An 18,699-nucleotide genomic window follows, 5' to 3' on the forward strand; every position below is an offset into this window, starting at 1 on the left:
GGATAGAGCCTTGAGGAAGTCCTTAAAGTGTGAGAAAACTACTTTACAGGAAGAGGAGCAACAGGCTCAACCAACACCTCATACTACAACTGAACATGTTGATGGGTAGTTCGAGTAACATAAGGATGAGGGTGACACACTGTTGGAGGAGAGAGTGGATCCCACTCATGTCATGACTCCCATCATAGGGAGAAGGGGAGCGAGATGGGCAAAGCAGTTGATATAGGACGTGTAAGAGCGAGTTGGTGCTCCTAGCACATCAGTTCGACAGAGCATACAACCACAAAGGTACATAAGATATATGGCACTTATGACAAAATTTTTGGATGCCGAGCCCTCCAGTTACCAAGAAGAAACCACTCAACAGTTGTGGAGAGATGCCATGGTGGAGGAGTATGCCTCCATCATGAAGAATGATGTCTGGGAAGTGGTGCCAAGGCCAGAGGGCAAATCTTTGGTGGGCTCTTGCTGGGTCTACAAGATCAAGCATGGGGTTGATGGGAGCATTGAAAAATATAAGGCAAGATTTGTGGCAAAGGGGTTCTTGCAAGTAGAAGGGATTGACTATGATGAGACCTTTGTCCTAGTAGCCAGATATTCGTCTATCAGGACTATCATAGCAATTGCAGCTCAGATGGGGTGGGAGATCCACCAGATGGACGTTAAAACAACAATCCTCAATGGGGTTGAGGAGGAGATTTATATTGAGCAACCGGAGGGGTTTGAGACATGTAGTAGAGAGACACACATATATGGGCTCAAACAGGGTCCATGACCATGGTATGCTTGGATAGACAGTTACCTTCAGGTATTAGGCTTCACCAAGAGTGAAGCAATCCAGACCCTGGCCTCTACTACAATGTTGTTGGAGGTGAGCTACTTATTCTTGTGTTATATGTGGACGATTTGATTTTGACAGGCATAGATAAGCTCATGTAGGAGTGCAAGAGAGATCTTGCAAGCGAGTTTGAGATGAAGGATATGGGGTTGATGTGCTAGTTCCTTGGGCTGGAGGTTTAGCAGGGAGATGGGCCCTAGGGAGATCTTCTTGGGGCTAGGCAAGTATGCCCTGGAGGTTTTGAGTGTTGGAAATACTAAGGGGGGTGAATCAATTTTAACTTCATAGAGCATTAATTATCATTAGCATCAGATAAACATAAACAATCATCAACACCATTCAACATTGCACAACAATAAAGACAGTACACCAGAAATTTTTAGTTGGACACCCTTCTAGGAGAAAAACCATTGAACGCTTCTTAATATTTGTCTTTAATAATTTACATCAATAGGAAGCTCCAACTTCCATGTCTTCATCATCAATTGAAGGAGGCTCCAACCCCCAGATTTATAGGCTCGAACCTGAAGGATGCTCCAATGCCCTGATTTACCAGCTCCTATTGGAAGGACACTCCAACGTCTTGGCTTTACCATCTCCTACTGGAAAGATGTTCCAACACCTTGTCCAGGCTCCAACCTGTCCTAGCACCACCCTGTTGACCTGAAGTGTTCTCAGGCTCCAACCTGAATGAGACTCCATTCTCCTGCTTTGCACCACCCTGCCACCCTGCCACCCTTCACAACAAGCTGCCACTTTGCCCTGAAGGTTCCAACCTTCAACTCACCACGACAGACCATGTTTCACAATTTTCAGATTGGATCCACTTGTGCTTGATATCAAATCAAACTGCAATACAACCTCTGCTGCTTTTGCTCAATATGTGTATCAATAGCAAACCCTAATCACTATTTTCACTGCACTTTGCTCACTGTCCAATCACTGCAAATGTTACTACAACTTTTGTCACTGTACTGTTACTGCTCTGCTACATTATCTCTGCCCATTTTAATGCGACAAGATCTGACATATATATATGTAGGCTTCTGTATCAGGGATAATGACCTACTTGCAAGATATTCAAAACCCAACTTCACAACTATTCAAACTCAACAAAACACAAACTGCTGATAGATGAACAATAATGCCGAATCTCAGAACCAATCGTCTGCTACTCTTAGGCAACACATCCTACCTCATTTTCCACTACTGAAATTTGACTGCAACATTAATCTGCCCTCTGCTGATGACTACGCCCTTAAGATGTATCACCAGTTTAGATTACTGTCACTATTATGCTGGTAGATGATACCAGCTGCTTGGAGTCTCAAAAATACATGTTAATGCAAGCAATTGCAAAGGTGTCTTCTACAATACAAGTTTGCCTTACTGCCCTTGTGTCTATTAGCACTGTCACTGACAAACTTCAGAATTTGTGGTTATAAGCATTGCTTTATGATACACCATCTGCAATGACCTTCTAACCTGAGAGAACTTAAGCAAATATATTGATGAGCACAGATTGTCTAGGACAGATCTTGAGAATGCTCTTCCAAGATCAGTACACAATATCCCTGGTTAGGACTTGAAGATACATGCTTGATTTATATACCAGACGAGCTAAATATGCCTCTGCAAATTAATTCTTGAATCAGTCAACAAGTCCTTCAAGAATCTGTAGAAGAACACCTACAGGCCGGAGTAAACTTCTGCCATAAACCCTAGATTTAATAACAAATATGTACCATAATTCAGTTCAAATGTATGCCAAGGAATGCCCTTCCACATGACCAAAAGACTACAGTAACTAGGTCATGAATTGACTTCATGATTACCTTAAACCGGACTAGTAATAAGCATTAAAAACTTGAGTTTCACCCAAAACAAAACACATCAATGTCTGACCTGTATTAGTTCTTGGATCTCTGGTTAGGGAACAGAACAATGGTGTCAAAAATTCGAATTAGGGTCTGTTCATGCTTTGAATTCTTGTCAAGCGAAAGCTCCTTGAATGCTGAATAGATGCACTTGAATACGAGTGTTAAAGAGCCCAGAACTTGCTTTAGATATGTCCTTCAGAACTGCCTTAACATTTGCTTGAAATTCTGCTTCAAACAATTGACAGGCCTTGCACACAAAGGATGTCTACTTATAAGCCTAATACGCTCACTCTGAAATGAAGGTTGAGTGCAAGTGATATACATTTTAAATGAAGGGCCGAATTTTACGCAAAGTTTAGGGCAAGAATAGGACCGAAACAAAGCTAATCTTAACCTTTTGCCTCCTCAGATCAACTCAACAAGTCTCAGTTCTTTGCTACAAGTCTGTCACTTGAATCTTCAAATGAAATCCAAACAGAACGAGGTCTATCCTCCTTGTGCTAGGCCACAGGTACTGTTAAAAGGGCTCTAACCAGATCCGCACCACCTCACTCCATATCACAAGATGAGCTTCAGAATTAGTCTTCAAAAAGGGCTGAGAGGCCACAGGAGTGCCCAATGAATCCCTTGTGAAAAGAAGCATAACCAAACTCAAGCGAATACCCAACCAAAAATAACCCAACAACCACAGAGCTTCAATCTGTTTCAGATCATAAGATTGCTTGAAAAGGGGCGAATAATCTTCCTCTAGTAGAGGGACGAGTAGGCCTGCTTCAAAGCTGTAGATTAATTCATTAGTTTATGCCACAGAACATCCTTTTCCTACTTCAGATCAGCTCGGAATAACTCAGGAGGCAGCGAATTTTGTAGTCCAATTCACCTCCAGATATGTCCAGGCAGCATGCTTGTAGCCCAAAAGAAACCATGCATTATCCCACAAGTAACCCTATTGTACTCCGGTCTGAATCCTTGATCAGAAAACAAAAAACACGTCCCAATTCCTCAGTAATTTTGTGCCACTCTCAAGATGCCTTGTTGCTCCACAGGGCCAAAATAATTTCAGAGAAGAATAGCAGATGCTGCATATTATGGAGGGCTCAAATGTTGGAAGAATTCTTGTTATTGATGTCAAAGGGAACTGTAGTTCATGAAAGCAATCACATAGGCTTGTAGAGCATTTCGAGCTCTTTCTAACAAGTACTTACTTGCCCCTTAACTCCTCTTAGTTGATAAGAATTTGCGTTTTTGAATCAAGAAATTCATATTTGTCCCCAGTGCAAGTCGGCCTCACCCAATAGACAGGTCGATTCATCATAGGTTCGAACAAGTATAAATAGGATGTATGCTCCTCCATTTCAACCATCTAACTCGGCCAAGAATACATAGAAGAATTCAGATCTGAGGCAAGAAAAAGTTCACACCTTGTGAACTAAAGGAGCTGATCGAGGAGAAAATCGAATGATTCTTATTGGGTTTTGGTTATATCATTCTGTGTTTTCGTGGGTTCTGGGATCACACTTGAACAGAGTTACGACCCTTGTTTTGGATCAGTTTTTTGGCCCCTTTGTAACTCGGGTCTTTGACCAGACTACAGTCCCTTTTGTGGTTCGACCTGTGGCAACATTTTATGTATCTGTGGCTCGGAACTGTGATCAAGTTTCAAACCTATATTAAAAGAGTTTCGGCTCTGTGGAAAGGTCTAATACAGACCTCTGTAATTTCAGCCTAAGTGCAGACCTGTGACAAGTAACCTTTTCCATCCCATGGAGCATTCTTTTCGGTCCTTCGGAGCATACATTTTTGTTCTGTGGAGCACACATTTCAGTCCTGTGGAACATACATTTCAGATCTGTGAAGCAGCAGAGATTTGACTTTGTTGGAAGCTGGACTTTGATCCTCTCTTGAACAGATCTTTGGCAGTGGTTTGGAGCAGAGTTTGACACCCTTTTGAAGCAGATTTTGTCCTTTGAAGAGAGATTTGAAGTTTAGAAGCAGAATTAGGGTCTCATTTGGAGCAGACATCTGAAGACATCCTTGAAGACTTTGTTGAACAACCTTGTTGGAAGCTAGTCGTAGACCCTCTTGGACAGATCTTGGATTTGGTTTAGAGTAGATCTTGGTCTTCTTTTGAGTCACTTTCAACCAGTTGTTGAAGACATTCTTGAAGATTTGATGGAGCACTATTGAAGATCAGTGGGAGCATTGTTGAAGCTTGTTGAAGACATATCTGGAGCAGCCTTGTTCAAGCATTATTGAAGGCAATCTTGGAGCATTGTTGAAGACACTTTGAAGCATTTTTTGAAGTAATTTTTGTAAAGTTCTGATTTTTGACCAAGTTGGAGCTTGGAGTGTTGAAAGGATTGGAGTCCTTATTTTTGATCAAGTTGGAACTGGGAAGTTGTTGAGAGGATTGGAGTCCTCATTTTGACCAAGTTGGAACTGGGAAGTTGTTGAGAGGATTGGAGTCCTCATTTTGACCAAGTAGGAGCTTGGATCTGATCAAGGTTGGAGCCTTGAAAAAGTCGAAGATTCTGTTGTACAGGTTGGAGCCTGATTTGTTGTACAAGAGGATTGGAGTCCTCACCGTTTTGATTAATAAAATTAATTTTTGTTTTATCTCTTATGTTCTAGTCTATTTTGTGATAAAAATCTTAACTGGCATAAAATAACAATTGAAAGAAATATTGGTTAACCTCCTCTCTTAGTATTTCCAACATAGAATGACCTCAATTTATATAGGAATCTAGGATGAAGTGTCATTAGGAGGGGCAGACCGACTTTCCTTGGAGGGAAATTTAAATTTTGAAATTCAAATTTTGGAGCCGAAAACCCCTTCTCCATTTTAGGTAGACTTGCACTTAGATTTAAATTTAAATTTTGATCCCCTCCACAAGGTAACTTTTGCCATAATAATATTGATTTAATTATTTAATGAAATTCCATCTTGACTTCATGATTGGAGCAAATTTTCTAGTTAATGATAAGATGCTGCATCATCTCCTTTTCGGGATTTTGACCACAAGAGAAGGACACCAACTTTGATTTGACATATCTCTCAAATCGTGAGGAATCTTGTGACGTGCCACATATCAGTGGAATCAGCATGACGAGGATTATCAATTGGTGATGGTCTTATGATCAAAATCATTGTCCTATATATCTATTTTTTTCATCTAGTGTGGGGAATCTAGGGCTTCCCATCCTTTCTTCCAAGAATCTTGTCATTTGGAGATCCCAACGAATGCAATCCAGACAAATATTAAGAGCATTCATGGACCGACATTGGCATCGATGAGACTAGGATGAGAGCTTTTGTAAAGTCTACAAGCAATGATAGACTTGTAAGACTAGGGGCTTATATAATTCATGCACCTCCGAGGCACATGCCCTATAGTCTTCTATTATGATGCTCTCTTGTTGTTTGTCTTGGTTTCTTCCCCCAACAATTTGATTTGTTGTTCCAACACAGTTATGTGGGCATCTTTTCTTTTCATTTTCTAGGAGATCTCTTACATTCCTCTCAGTGGCCTGAAAGAATGCTATACCTGCTGAGGCCATGGTGAGAGGATCCTTCTTCATATCAGGCACTATAGGCCTCTCAGTAGTGATTTGCACTGATGATAGGTGTGGAGTGACATAGGTCTTCTTTGTGTGCTCCAAAGTTCTGTTCAGGTTATGATTAAAGCTGAACTTATTCAGGTTTACCATCTTCTTCCTCTTTGCTGGAATGATGCTCATGTATGTCATTGGAAGATGGCTTCTTGTGATTTCTATGATTGCCAGTGGTGTTGGATCAATCTTCATTGCAGCCGAGTCTACCAGAGTTTTTGGCTTTGGCTCTGATTGTTGAGCTTGGAGAGCTTCTTCCTTTTCCTTGGGTTCCTCTTCATCCTGTGTTTTCTTCTATTCTTCCTCTCCACTTTTTTCTCTTCTCTTCCTCTTCTTCATGCTCTATTTTCTTCCTCAGCCTTCCTTCTTTCTTTTGCCTCTCCTCTCTGCTCCCTTTCTCTCTTCATTTCTTGCTCCTTTTACTCTTTGATCACCAACTCCCGAGCTGCTTTGGCAACCTCCTGTGCTATTTGGGTTGCTTCCTCTCCTTGCGTCAGTTTCCCTTCTTATTCCCTCTGAATTGTTTCCTCTTGACTGTTTGCCGCCAAACCAATGTTTCTGCCTAATTTTGAGTATTTTTCGCTTTTGCCATGGCAAAGGTGTAACTAATCCTTGACACGATCACTACAAAGATCAACGCATTCTTTTGTTGCTCTTCCTCTGCCCAGGTCTTTGACTGATATACCATTTGAATTTGCAGGACTTGCAATGATCCTTCACTGTGTACTTAGGATCTTATCTCTGAAGCGTCAAATCTCCAAAGGGGAATAGTGTTAGTGCATTTGAATCCTCTTTGGCCTGATTGATGTATTTCAACTGATAGGCTCCCAAGTGGAATGGCATGTGTGGCTAAGGATGTTTTTTGTTTCTTGAAAGTGCTCCACGCATCCGTATGTAAACCTGATAGGTTATTTTTTGCAATACTACATGATCAATTATGAATTTGGATAGTAGGTGTGGAGCTTTGGTTGCCCCAAATACTTGGATGAAAGTCCCGTCCCATTCCACAAATTAATTACTAACTGCAGGGATCAGTTCTCTATCTCCTTTTGAAATACATGAAGTGGTTTCATTAAAGAAGGCTTCTACAAGGGGATCAAGAAATCATTGCAGATCTGTATGTAAGTCGTGTGTAATTTTCCTCCTAGAAGATTATGCAATAAATGTGCACTGCCTCATGAATGGTGGATCTCCAATTCATGGTTAGGAATGCCATCCTAGCGTAGATTGCATCCAACAGGCATGAGGCCATGTAGATGTTGAAAAGTGTAGCTTGGGAGGTACTCCCACAAATCTAGGGTACTTGACTTGTAAGGATTTGACCCACTTTGTGGGCTAAGTACCCAAGCCGGTGGGTTTTGGACCCAAAGTCGTGTGCCTGAAACCCAAAGAAATTACTTGTTTATTCTAACTGTTGTGGAGGGCACCTTTGATGGACAAAAGGGGGCTCCTAATGCAACTTTGGAGAGCTATATATTTGAGAGACCTTGGAGGTCATTTCACCACATGGCAATCCACTCTTGTGAAGAACAACCCAGCATAGAAGAGTCGCAGATCTCTAAAGAAGAAGACGAGTGAGGCTTTTTGTCTTAAGAAGAAGGGTAAAGAGGAGTCTGATTTTCTGTTTGCTAGGTGTGGAGGATAAGCTGCCCAAATAAAGTTCTATCTGCTGTTTTTAAGAGGCTGATCCTTAGTTCTGTCTGGACTAGGGGGCAATTTGTTACAGGCAGGCCTAAAGGCCTTAGGGGGTTGGACAAAGCGTTGGAACAGGCAGTGACCAGTCTATAGTAGGCTGCAGGCAGAGGAGAATAGGCAGAGAGGCCTTAGAATCTCAAGGATGATAGACCGAGGTGCCTTAGAACCCTGGGAGAGCCATTGAAGGTGTATTGAGGAGCTGTTCTGCTGTGGAGTGTTGCTACATGTAGATCTTGAAGACTGTTCATCAAAGGAAGGGTTGGACAACAATGTTTGAAGGTTGGTTATGTAGTGTATTTGAAGAATTAAATTCATTGTGAGCAGCTGTGTATGACAGAGATTAGAAAGGAGCCAAATCTGTGTGAAGGAGGTAAAGGACTGTCAGGCACATCAAGGACAAATAAGGACTGAAGGGGCTACATCAACAAGTAAGTTGTTTGTTTTGTCATTGTTTTGTTGGGAAGATTGAAGGTCAAAGGGAGCTGACCTCAAGCCCTAGTGTATACTGTTGTATATTGGTCTTGTATCAGGGTTTTGTAAAGGGCCATGATCCCTGGTACAAGAGCCCTATGAATTTCTTGTTGATGGACTAAGAAGAAGTGTTTTGGGCCACATATTTATTTGTGTATTTTATTTATTCACTGCTGTTATATTTCTGCTGTGCAAAGTGCTTGTAGTTGAGTATCTTCAATGTGTTTATGATCTAGTATAGACAGACCAGATCTGGGAAATAAGGAAAATTCAACATGGTATCTAAGCTACTTTGAAGGAACAGCTGAATCAGAGTGTGCACAACAAGCAACCTAAGGCGGAGCTAGTTGATTTGTTGTTGGACTAACAACATGGCAAAGTTGATTGCTAGTCTGAGGTATGAGGATAGGTTGGATGGGTTGTCCTGTTGCAGAATGTAACTAGGTTCAGTCTTCATAATTGTATTTGAGTCATAATGAAATGTATTTATCAAAAGAAAGAAAAATAATTTACGACTTGTTAAATCATGGGTTTTATGCTTGGGTCATCATGTTTTAAGTCAAAGTCCCCATTGAGGACTTCTAGGCTTTGTCTTGAGTCATTAAAGACATTTTCCATTTGAAGAGACGCTTCTTGGGCTTTTGAATCATGTAAAAAGAATTAATATTGAGTAAAATAAGTCAATTCTCACCTCCACACCAAGACGACCCTTACTTGATCAAGTCAGACTACATGAGGGTAATTCAAACTCCAGAAAAGGGTATATATACAAGCAGTTCGATTCATTTGGAAGACACTCTCACACAAGTTTGATATCCAAGAAGAGGAAGCAGAAAAAGTGCGAAGTTGCAGAAGGAGGAGGAGATTCGCTGGAAGAGGAAATTTGAGGTTTTTTGGGTTGCCTCTTTCTCACACGTGTGGATTTACTAGGTCTAAATTCTGTTGCTAGGAAGGTCAAAATTCTGGACTCTGTTGGGTCGAAGTTACTGCTGGGTCGAAGATTCTGCTGGGTCGAAGTTTTTGCTGGGTCAAAGTTTCTGCTGGGTCTAAGTTTTCTGCTAGTTCGAAGTTCTGTTGCTGGGGAAGTTGAAGATGAAAGTGCTAGGTCAAATTTACTGGAAGGTTATCATCTGCAGAAGAAAGGAAGGGCTGACTTGGTGATTGGAGGAAGTCTGTGTCTAGGTCAAGAAGTCTTGGATTATCTCGTGAAACTATTAAAGGAAGAGTTGTTGACTGGGTTTTCCCCTAGATAGGGGTTTTTCCTTGGCTGTCCGCCTACATCTAGTGTCTATGATCTTCGTGTTATTGTTTTGGTAATTGCTTGATGAACTAAAGTAAAAGAAGAACATAAGAAAGTTAAAAAGAACATAAGAATATCACAAGTAATTATCAACATAAAGAAAATCTTTCTGCCTTTTTGATTTTCTAACATGGTATCAGAGCTAAGGTGAAGAAGAAGGAAAAAGGAAGCTTGAAGATCTATTAAAAGGAGAATAAGGAGTTTTAAGAAGTTTGAATAAGGGTCATCAAGGAAAAGGATCATATAAGAAGTCAAGTCTACTATCTTCAAGAACAATGTTTAACTCAATGAAGGGAGAAAACAAATTAGAAGGAACATCCAATTATAGGGCATGGAAAAAGAGGATAGATCTCATCTTCGAGAAGAATAAAGTCTTGAATCTAGTCAAAGGAAAAGTAAAGAAGCCCACAAATGAATCAAGTGATGCAGAAAAGGCAAAGTTTAGAGAAACAAAGATATTGGCCATGACCCTAATGGTGGATGGAATAAAGGATAACCTCATCCCATATATATCCAACATAGATTCTGCTCAAAAGATGTATGAGGCATTATCCAAATTATTCACAATCAAGAATCTTGGTCAAATAGTAAGTCTTACGAATGAACTAAGAGCTATAGGAAGACACTGTGGCATCCTTCTTTATAAGAATAGCTAGAATCTGAGATGAACTCCATGCAATTGATGAGATAACACCTGAAAAGGAGTTTGTAATCACTGCACCTCTAGGATTACCAACATCTTGGAGTGCCTTTTCATCAGGTCTCAACAGTTGGAAGGAAACTCCCACATTCAAACAATTATGGAATGCATGTAGTCAAGAAGAAGTCTAAATTTCATTAGTAAGCAACAAAGAGAATGAAGAGGAGAAAGTTTCAAATGCCTATTTTGCTCATCACAAGAACAAAGGAACCTTCAAGAAGTCTAAAGGGCCTAGAAGGAAGGTAGACCTATCCAAAATCGAATGCTACAATTGTCACAAGATGGGTCACTATAGAAGCGATTCTCCTAAGAATCTGAGGAATAGAAAGAGAAATAGGGATCAAGCAAATGCTGTAGAAGAAGGATCTCCAAAGAAGAACCAAACCGAAGAATCAGAAATAAAGGACTTATACTACTAAGTCCCTCTACTCTTAAGTTTTTGAATTGTTTTGCATTTTGATTTTTAGTACTTATAAATTTAACATGCTTTGGAAAAACATTGTTGAATTGTTTTGTTAAGGTTATAGGTATACCTCGAGATTGGATTAAGAGGGAGCCCTCAGTATCTTACTCGTATTATCTTTCAATTTTGGTTTTTCTTTTCTTATCTAGATGTGTTTATACTAGATGCTAATAACATGTCTTTTATATTTTCCTTGTTTAGGAAAAGCTTGCTGATATGCTCAAGAGCCATGGAGAAGCTCTCACAAGACAAAGCATTGCAATTGATGTCCTATAAGGTTTGTCTAGAAAACAACTCAAAGGTATGTTTTAGATCATAAGTTTTGTTCTCTTTGTGATAAAGGTATATTCATTTAAATTTGCTTGACATTACTAACAAGTGTTATGTCTAGGACCTTTGAATCATAAATATTCTTGTTTGGGTGATTAATCATTAGATTGAATCTACCCTCATTAAAAACATCATGTTTGTGGAACCCTAAAGGGTTATCTGTAAAACCCTACCCTAAGGGTATGCTAATATGAAAACCCAAGTCTACTCAGGGTTATTGATGAAATCTAGAAAATACCTTCTGATATTTGGGGTTTTCATGGTAATGTCATGTTTGGAGTTTTAGTATTGCTGTGGAAACCCTAGTTCTTTAGGGTTGGATGATAATGCCTCTACGTTGAAATCCTAGACCTTTAGAGTTTTTGGAAAATTAGGGTTTGCTATGTTATGTATTGAAACCCTAGATCTTTAGGGTTTAGTAGGGTTTATATGCAGGACACTTATTTTAGCTAAGATAATGTCCTAAGAATGAAACCCTAGGTGTATGTTTGTCCGTTTGATTAAAACCCTAGCCTAATCAAGATCGTTATGTGTCTGACTTTAAAATGTATTGATATTTGTGTCTTGGGCTTACCTAATGGATATTGATATGTTTGTGCATGATTATGAAATCCTAGATATATGTGCTAACCAAATTGTTGATGCTTATAGTGTGCGAAGTCTAGGGTTTGCAACTAATCCCTAGTATAGGCTTGATATTCTAGGATATGATGTGATGATATTATCGCAATTATGATGATAAAATCTAGGGTTCACTACAAACCCTAGTAGAAGTTCGTCATTTAGTTGAAACCTTTCATTGTGTTGTGATTGGTTTTGATTGTTGACATCTAAGGCTTAGTATCTCAAAGATGAAATCTAGGGTTTGCATTAAATCCTAGTAGAAGTCTAACATATGAATTCTAAAGTTGTTGGATGCATTGTAGAACTATACTTGTTTGAATTGCTTCTAGGGTTTGCAACTATGTTGCAGGAAACGTGGGGCAGAAGGGCATTTCCGTACGAAAACGGGCACGAAATGCTGAAACGCGTTTGGTACAGCCTCGAAACGCGTTTCAGGCCGTACTGCCACATTTCACGACACTGAAACGTGGCCAGTACGGCCTGAAACGCGTTTCAGGGCCATACGACCCACGTTTCAGCATTTACTTGTGTTTTATTTTTTATTTGTTTTCTAATCTATTCTTACGTTAGCCTAGTGACTTCTAGTTGCTTCTAGATGCCTGTCTAAAGTTATAAAAGTGAACTTTTGCCCTAGTGTTGATATGCAGCTCATGGTAATGTTAAATTCTTAAAGTAAAAGTGATATTCTCCTTTATTTTTCATTTTCATCCTTTTACTTAAATTTTTAACATTACCATGAAATGACTCAGGATGTTTGAGAGTGGTTTCGCCTTCATTGGATTTCATATGGAGAAAGTAGAATTTTAGATCTCACTCAAAATCTAGCAGACTTATCTGTTTTTCAGGATTTCAGGATTGGGGGGATTGCAATGTTTCCATTGGATTTTATCATGTACTAGGGTATGGAACTTGTATTTAATCAAGAGAACCAAGCCCTCTATGCAAGGGAGACTCCCAATAATCAAGAGAATGTAGGGTACTAGGGTATGAAACTTGTATTTAATCAAGAGCATTAAGGTTGTTCGACTATGTAGGAGGAGACTCCCAATCAAGCACGAGACAAGAAATTAGAAATTTCTCGTGGCTGATTTTGGATATTTCTATTTTCATTATGTGATTATTCATGAGTAAATGTGATGCAAATTTAGATACTTATAGTTTATGCATTGACAATTGATAGTTTTATCATAATGTAATAAATTAGAATGTATCATATATGCTTTATGATTGCTCATATTTCTTAAATGTCCTAATATATATATATATTCACGTTTCCCCATTTCCAAAATTTGGGGAGGTCGCGTTTCGTATCGCTTCCCGTTTCGGAAACTCGTACCCGTTTCCCCGTTTCGTGCAACCTTGGTTTGCAATATATTATAGTAGAGTATGTCATATTTGTGGAAGAAATATTGAGACCCTAGATATAATGAAGATTGTTATCTTGATTGAGTTGCTCGAAGTCTTGATGATGAAATCTAGGGTTTATGACAAAACCCTAGCAAGAAGTTGAAGTATAAAAGTATGTGTCTCTTGTTGATTATGAACCTAACTAAGTTTAGGTATTTGATGTCTAAAGTCCAATGCTTCCATTATTATATGATTATGATATATTTAAGTTCATGCTTCTATATATGTAGTTGGTTGTACTTGCTATTTAAGTTGTGCAAGTACATAATCTTCAAGATGCTGAAGATATTTGTAAGTAAAGTTGATTTGATTGATAAGCATGATAAAGAAAGTTATATGAATGATGATGATCAAGATGACTTTGATAAGAAGGATGGAAGCCATGAAATATTCTCCGATGTCATAGAAAGAAGTTGATCTCCCTAAGTTAAGAGGGAGCCTAGATAAAAGAAAGAAGGATATCTCCCCAGTTGAGAGGGAGGGCATATTATAGTCATGATGGATACCTTGAAGAAATTGGAGAATGCATATTGAGGTGTTGCTGAAAGAAGGAAAGCAAGATCAAGTTGAAGAATATGTTGCTGCATGTGAAGTAGGAAAGGAAGCTATATGATTGAGGAATATTCTGTCAAGATTTGTTTGGGAAGCCTCTAAGTCCTATTGTGATAAATTGTGAAGCAACATCAAGATGTTTGACCTCGAAGGTTTGTGTTTACTTATGTGTAAGGTTGTTACTGATTGGGGTTGTGATTGTTCAGGTAAATCTCTCGAAGTTTGGAAGCATGCTCGAGGTTACCGATCTGTTTGATCGGGAGAGATTTGATGTGTTGAGGCATTATGTGTAAAATGCCTGGGAGGACATCTGGCTGGCTTGTGTGTTGATGTCTAGTTCTTGAAGTAGGGAGGGTGGCATTGGTCATAGAGCTCTAACCTTGCATTACGCACCTAGTTCCCTGGGTTGATGGTTAGAAAGTAAGCCTAATGGTACCTAGAGAGGCTGAAAGCTTTAGTCCATCTTAGTCCAACCTAGATAGATCACCCTGGTCAGGAATCTAGTCCATGGCATCGTAAGTGCCTAAAATCTTCATGTATTATAGGTTTTGAGATCTTCCATGTACTTGTATATGTATTTATGAATACCTCCCTAGTTAAGAGGGAGTGTTGAAGAATGTAACTAGGTTCAGTCTTCATAATTGTATTTGAGTCGTAATGAAATGTATTTATCAAAATAAAGAAAAATAAATTATTATTATTATTATGACTGGTTAAAGCATATGTTTCATGCTTGGGACAACATGTTTTAGGTCAAAGTCCCCATTGAGGACTTCTAGGTTTTGTCTTGAGTCATTAGAGTCATTTTCCATTTGAAGAGACCCTTCTTGGGATTTTGAATCATGTAAAAATAATTAATATTGAGTAAAATAAGTCATTTTTCACCTCCACACCAAGTCGACCTACATGAGGGTAATTCGAACTCCAGAAAATGGTGTATATACAAGCAGTTCGATTCATTTGGAAGTCACTCTCACACAAGTTCGATATCCAAGAAGAGGAAGCAGAAAAAGTGTGAAGTTTCAAAAGGAGGAGGAGATACGCTGGAAGAGGAAAATCAAAGTTTTTTGGGTTGTCTCTCTCTCACACTTGTGTATTCACTGGGCTATTTATTGGGTCAAAATTCTGCTGCTGGGAAGGTCGAAATTCTGGATTCTGCTGGGTCGAAGTTACTGCTGGGTTGAAGTTTCTACTGGGTCAAAGATTCTTTTGGGTCAAAGTTTTCTGCTAGTTCGAAGTTCTATTGTCGGGGAAGTTGAAGATCAAAGTGCTTGGTCGAAGTTACTAGAAGGTTATCATCTATAGAAGAAAGGAAGGGCTGACTTGGTGATTGGAGGAAGTCTGTGTCTAAGTTAAAAAGTCTTGGATCATCTTGTGAAACTATTAAAGGAAGAGTTGTTGATTGGGTTTTCCCCTAGATAGGGGTTTTTCCCTGGTTGTCCACCTACATTTGATGTCTATGATCTTCGTGTTATTGTTTTGGTAATTGCTTGATGAACTGAAGTAAAAGAAGAACATAAGAAAGTTAAAAATAACATAAGAATATCACAAGTAATTATCAACATAAAGAAAATCTTTCTGCCTTTCTGATTTTCTAACATGTCTAACTATAGTCCTTGGAAAGAAAGGATCAGGTTTGTCTTGTTGGCGAACAATATATGGGAATTTGCTGACAAGGAGATTGCTAGGCCCACATCAACTAAAGAGTTGGTTGAGTTTGAACAGTTGGATGCGAAGGCCAAGTTGATCATCTTAGATGGAGCAAAGGATCACTTGATACCTCATCTTACAGGGAAGAACATTGCAAATGATATGTGGAATTCTCTTTAAGACTTGTTCTAGAATAAGAATGAGAACCGGTTGATGGTATTGAGAGAGAAGCTCAAGAACGCCAAGGTGTTGGATGGCGATAGTGTGGCTTTGTATCTGATGAGGGTTTCTCAAGTTTGTGATGAGCTTGCTGCCATTGGCGATATTGTTCTAGAGTCAAAGCTAGGGAGGACTACCTTGAAGGGCTTCATCGAGGAATGGAAGCCATTTATCAAAGGAATAGTTGTTTGAGATAAGCTGCTAGATTGGAACAGGTTATGGGATGACTTCATCCAAGAAGAACTGTGGGATGAGGATCTTCATAATAAGAAGTTTGATGGAGAGAACGTGGCTCTTGCAAGTAAGATGAAGGGCAAAGCGAAGAAGGACTTGAGCAAGGTGAAGTGTTTCACTTGTGGCAAGTATGGTCATTAAGCGAGTAAGTGTCCGCGTTGGAACAAATGAGATAATGAAAAGAAGAAAGAGATTGCAATGGCTGCTACGTCTACCGCTGAGCAGGATGACTTCTCAAGAAGGTTCGAAGAGTATTTTGCTCTAGTCTCTCATTTATTTGAGGGCACAATTGATGAAGGTGCATAGTTCATTGATAGCGGAGCATCAAAACATATGATAGGATTGTGGGAAGTATTCGAGACTCTAACCAAATGGGACTCTAAATTGCACGTGGAGGTTGGCGATAAGAGTCAGAAGATTGTTAGAGGGTTAGGTTTGGTGCCATTCAAGATGGAGTCAGGAGGGCTGCTACGAGTCTAGGATGTATTGTGGGTACCAGAGCTCAAGTATAACATGTTGTCTGTCTCAGTGATTGAGGCTAAGGGCTTCGAAGTATTGTTCCAAGATGGAAAGGTGATGCTCAAGCCCAGAGACTCTAACTCCACAGGAGTAGTTATTGGAGTCAGGGAGAGTGGTCTATACAAGCTAAAGGGCAAGCCTATAGATCAAGGGCAGAAGTAGGTTCCTGAGATCAGAGAGTCGAGTTCGAGTGAGAGTTTGCAGGTTCAGAGGGAGAATCTGCAACCTGAGAAGAGCACATAGTTAGTGGGAAGTAAGGAGAATTCTACAACTGGCAAGAAGGAACCTTAGAATGGCTTGAATGACTATTAAGAGAAGAAGAAGCGAGAGGCTTCTGGTGGTAGGGACACTTCCGAGGACAGTGTTGTTCATTGTTTAGGGTATGCTACAGTGATGGATGTGAGAGATTAGGAACGCGTTCTTGATGAGTTACTTTCAAGTAATGGAAGTACCTCCCTCGCTAAGAGGGAGTGTTGAAAAGTGTAGCCTGGGAGGTACTCCCACAGGTTTAGGGTACTTGACGTGCGAGAATTTGACCCACTTAGTGGGCTAAGTACCCAAGCTAGTAGGTTTTGGACCTAAAGTTATGGGCTTGAAAACAAAAGAAGTTACTTGTTTATTCTAATTGTTTTGGAGGGCACCTTTGATGGACAAAATAGGGCTCTATTGATCACTCAAGTGTCAACTACCCCATGAACTGAGCACATTTAAGAGCAATCAATTTTGTTGTTGTTGTTGTTGTCAGATTTTATCAACATCATGCAACTGCTACTCTATAAATGTAATCCAAATTCTGCAGCGTTGTGGGCCATTATGTATAAATGATTCTATTATGTTTATAGAGCCATGTAAAACATCCAGTCAGCCTAAGAGTTTTGCTAGTGAGTTTCACTCTAGGGAGTTTTTTTCCTCAACTAATTATTTGTGTTTTTCAACACTTAATAATTAGTTGAGTTTTTCTTCCGAATATGCCCCAAAGCTAGAGCGGGGTTTGATGGTGAAGTCTTAGTTGAGTCCTAGTGTATAGAGTCAATGTAAATTCTCATACTACATCATTTTAAAGTCTTGTAGAATTTGGTTGAGTATAGAGGTCTTATTTTAATTGTTAAAATTCCCCTTTTGAACGGGATTTCTATGTAATATTTCATGTAAAGATGTAAAATGTGTTGTCTATAGAAGTTACAAGGGGTGTGAGTACTTAAAATTACACCTCAACTCCTAAAATTTCTATCTAGACACACTTTGAGGGTGGAAAAATATGTTTAAAACCCCTCTTGAGTCATTATTTTTATTTTCTGACAAAAAATGGCAAAATAATTAGCCAGAAATTGGTAAAATAATTAAAATGAGAGAAAATAAAATTCTTTCCTTGTGGAAAAGTGATAAAAATTGATGAGGACTTTCCCAAAAAAGGAATCAAATAAAAAAACAAGAAAAGTCCCATTTCCAAGGCAGAAAAATCCCACAAGAAATTTGTTTGGCCAGAAGAAAAATATTTCTTCAAGAAAATAGATTGTTTTGGTCCAAGTGGTTATTTTGAATGAGAAAATTTCGAGGAAAATATTTTTGGAGATAATCCAGTGGTCCAAAAACACTCCTGAGTCAAAGAATGGTCCATCCAACTCATCCATCAAGGCCAACAAATATTTTTCCTTTGGATCTGTGCAACAACATAAAGGGTTCGAATTTGTTGGGAGAATCTAGCCATGAATCAAGTCAAGCTAGCCGTTTTTCCCACTTTGAGGGTTCTAGCTCCCTCATTTTCTATATATCGAAGCTCTTGCTCCTCATGGTATCGTCATGAACATCATAATTGAGCTCTAAGTCAAGCTCTACTGGTCTGTAATACTTTTCTGGAATAATAAAGAAGTCTTTGGGGTCAATTCATGGTGGTGTTCCTCTTCTATTTTCTATGGTAAATTCTTTCTGAATATTGTTCTTAATGCTCTACTGGTTCCAAATTTAATAATTGTTATTTCACTAGCCAATTGTGGATTAACTATTTGCACAATTATCTTGCATTAGTTCTTGGGTTAGAAAAATGTTTTTGAATTTAATCGATCTAGCAGGTATCTCTAGATCTTTTATTTCATTATGTTGTCTAACTCCTCGTGATCTAACAATTTTATCTTAAGTGTGTAGCGATCATTCTGTGATTCAGATCTTGGATGTTAGGGGATGTCTTTGGTTGGACCAACTAACTCCTAA

The 18,699-nt window shown here is 39.1% G+C and overlaps 1 protein-coding gene across 9 annotated transcripts in view; it reads left to right on the forward strand.

Annotated features, from left to right (window-relative positions):
• Positions 1 to 18,699, forward strand: part of LOC149206449 (polyadenylate-binding protein-interacting protein 3-like) — a 338,082-nt gene that overhangs the window by 17,689 nt on the left and 301,694 nt on the right. Inside the window, exon 2 of one of the 9 annotated variants that reach the window (XM_089395426.1) lies at positions 11,158 to 11,233. The exons of the other annotated variants lie outside the window; for them this stretch is intronic. The gene's annotated coding sequence lies outside the window, so the exon portion shown is untranslated. The remainder of the gene's footprint in view (positions 1 to 11,157; positions 11,234 to 18,699) is intronic. 9 annotated transcript variants of the gene reach the window in all.

Source organism: Pinus tabuliformis, chromosome 1_2 (assembly GCF_031772625.1).
Source record: "Pinus tabuliformis cultivar Carrire ecotype Pingquan chromosome 1_2, CPIR1, whole genome shotgun sequence".
Lineage (NCBI taxonomy): Eukaryota > Viridiplantae > Streptophyta > Pinopsida > Pinales > Pinaceae > Pinus > Pinus tabuliformis.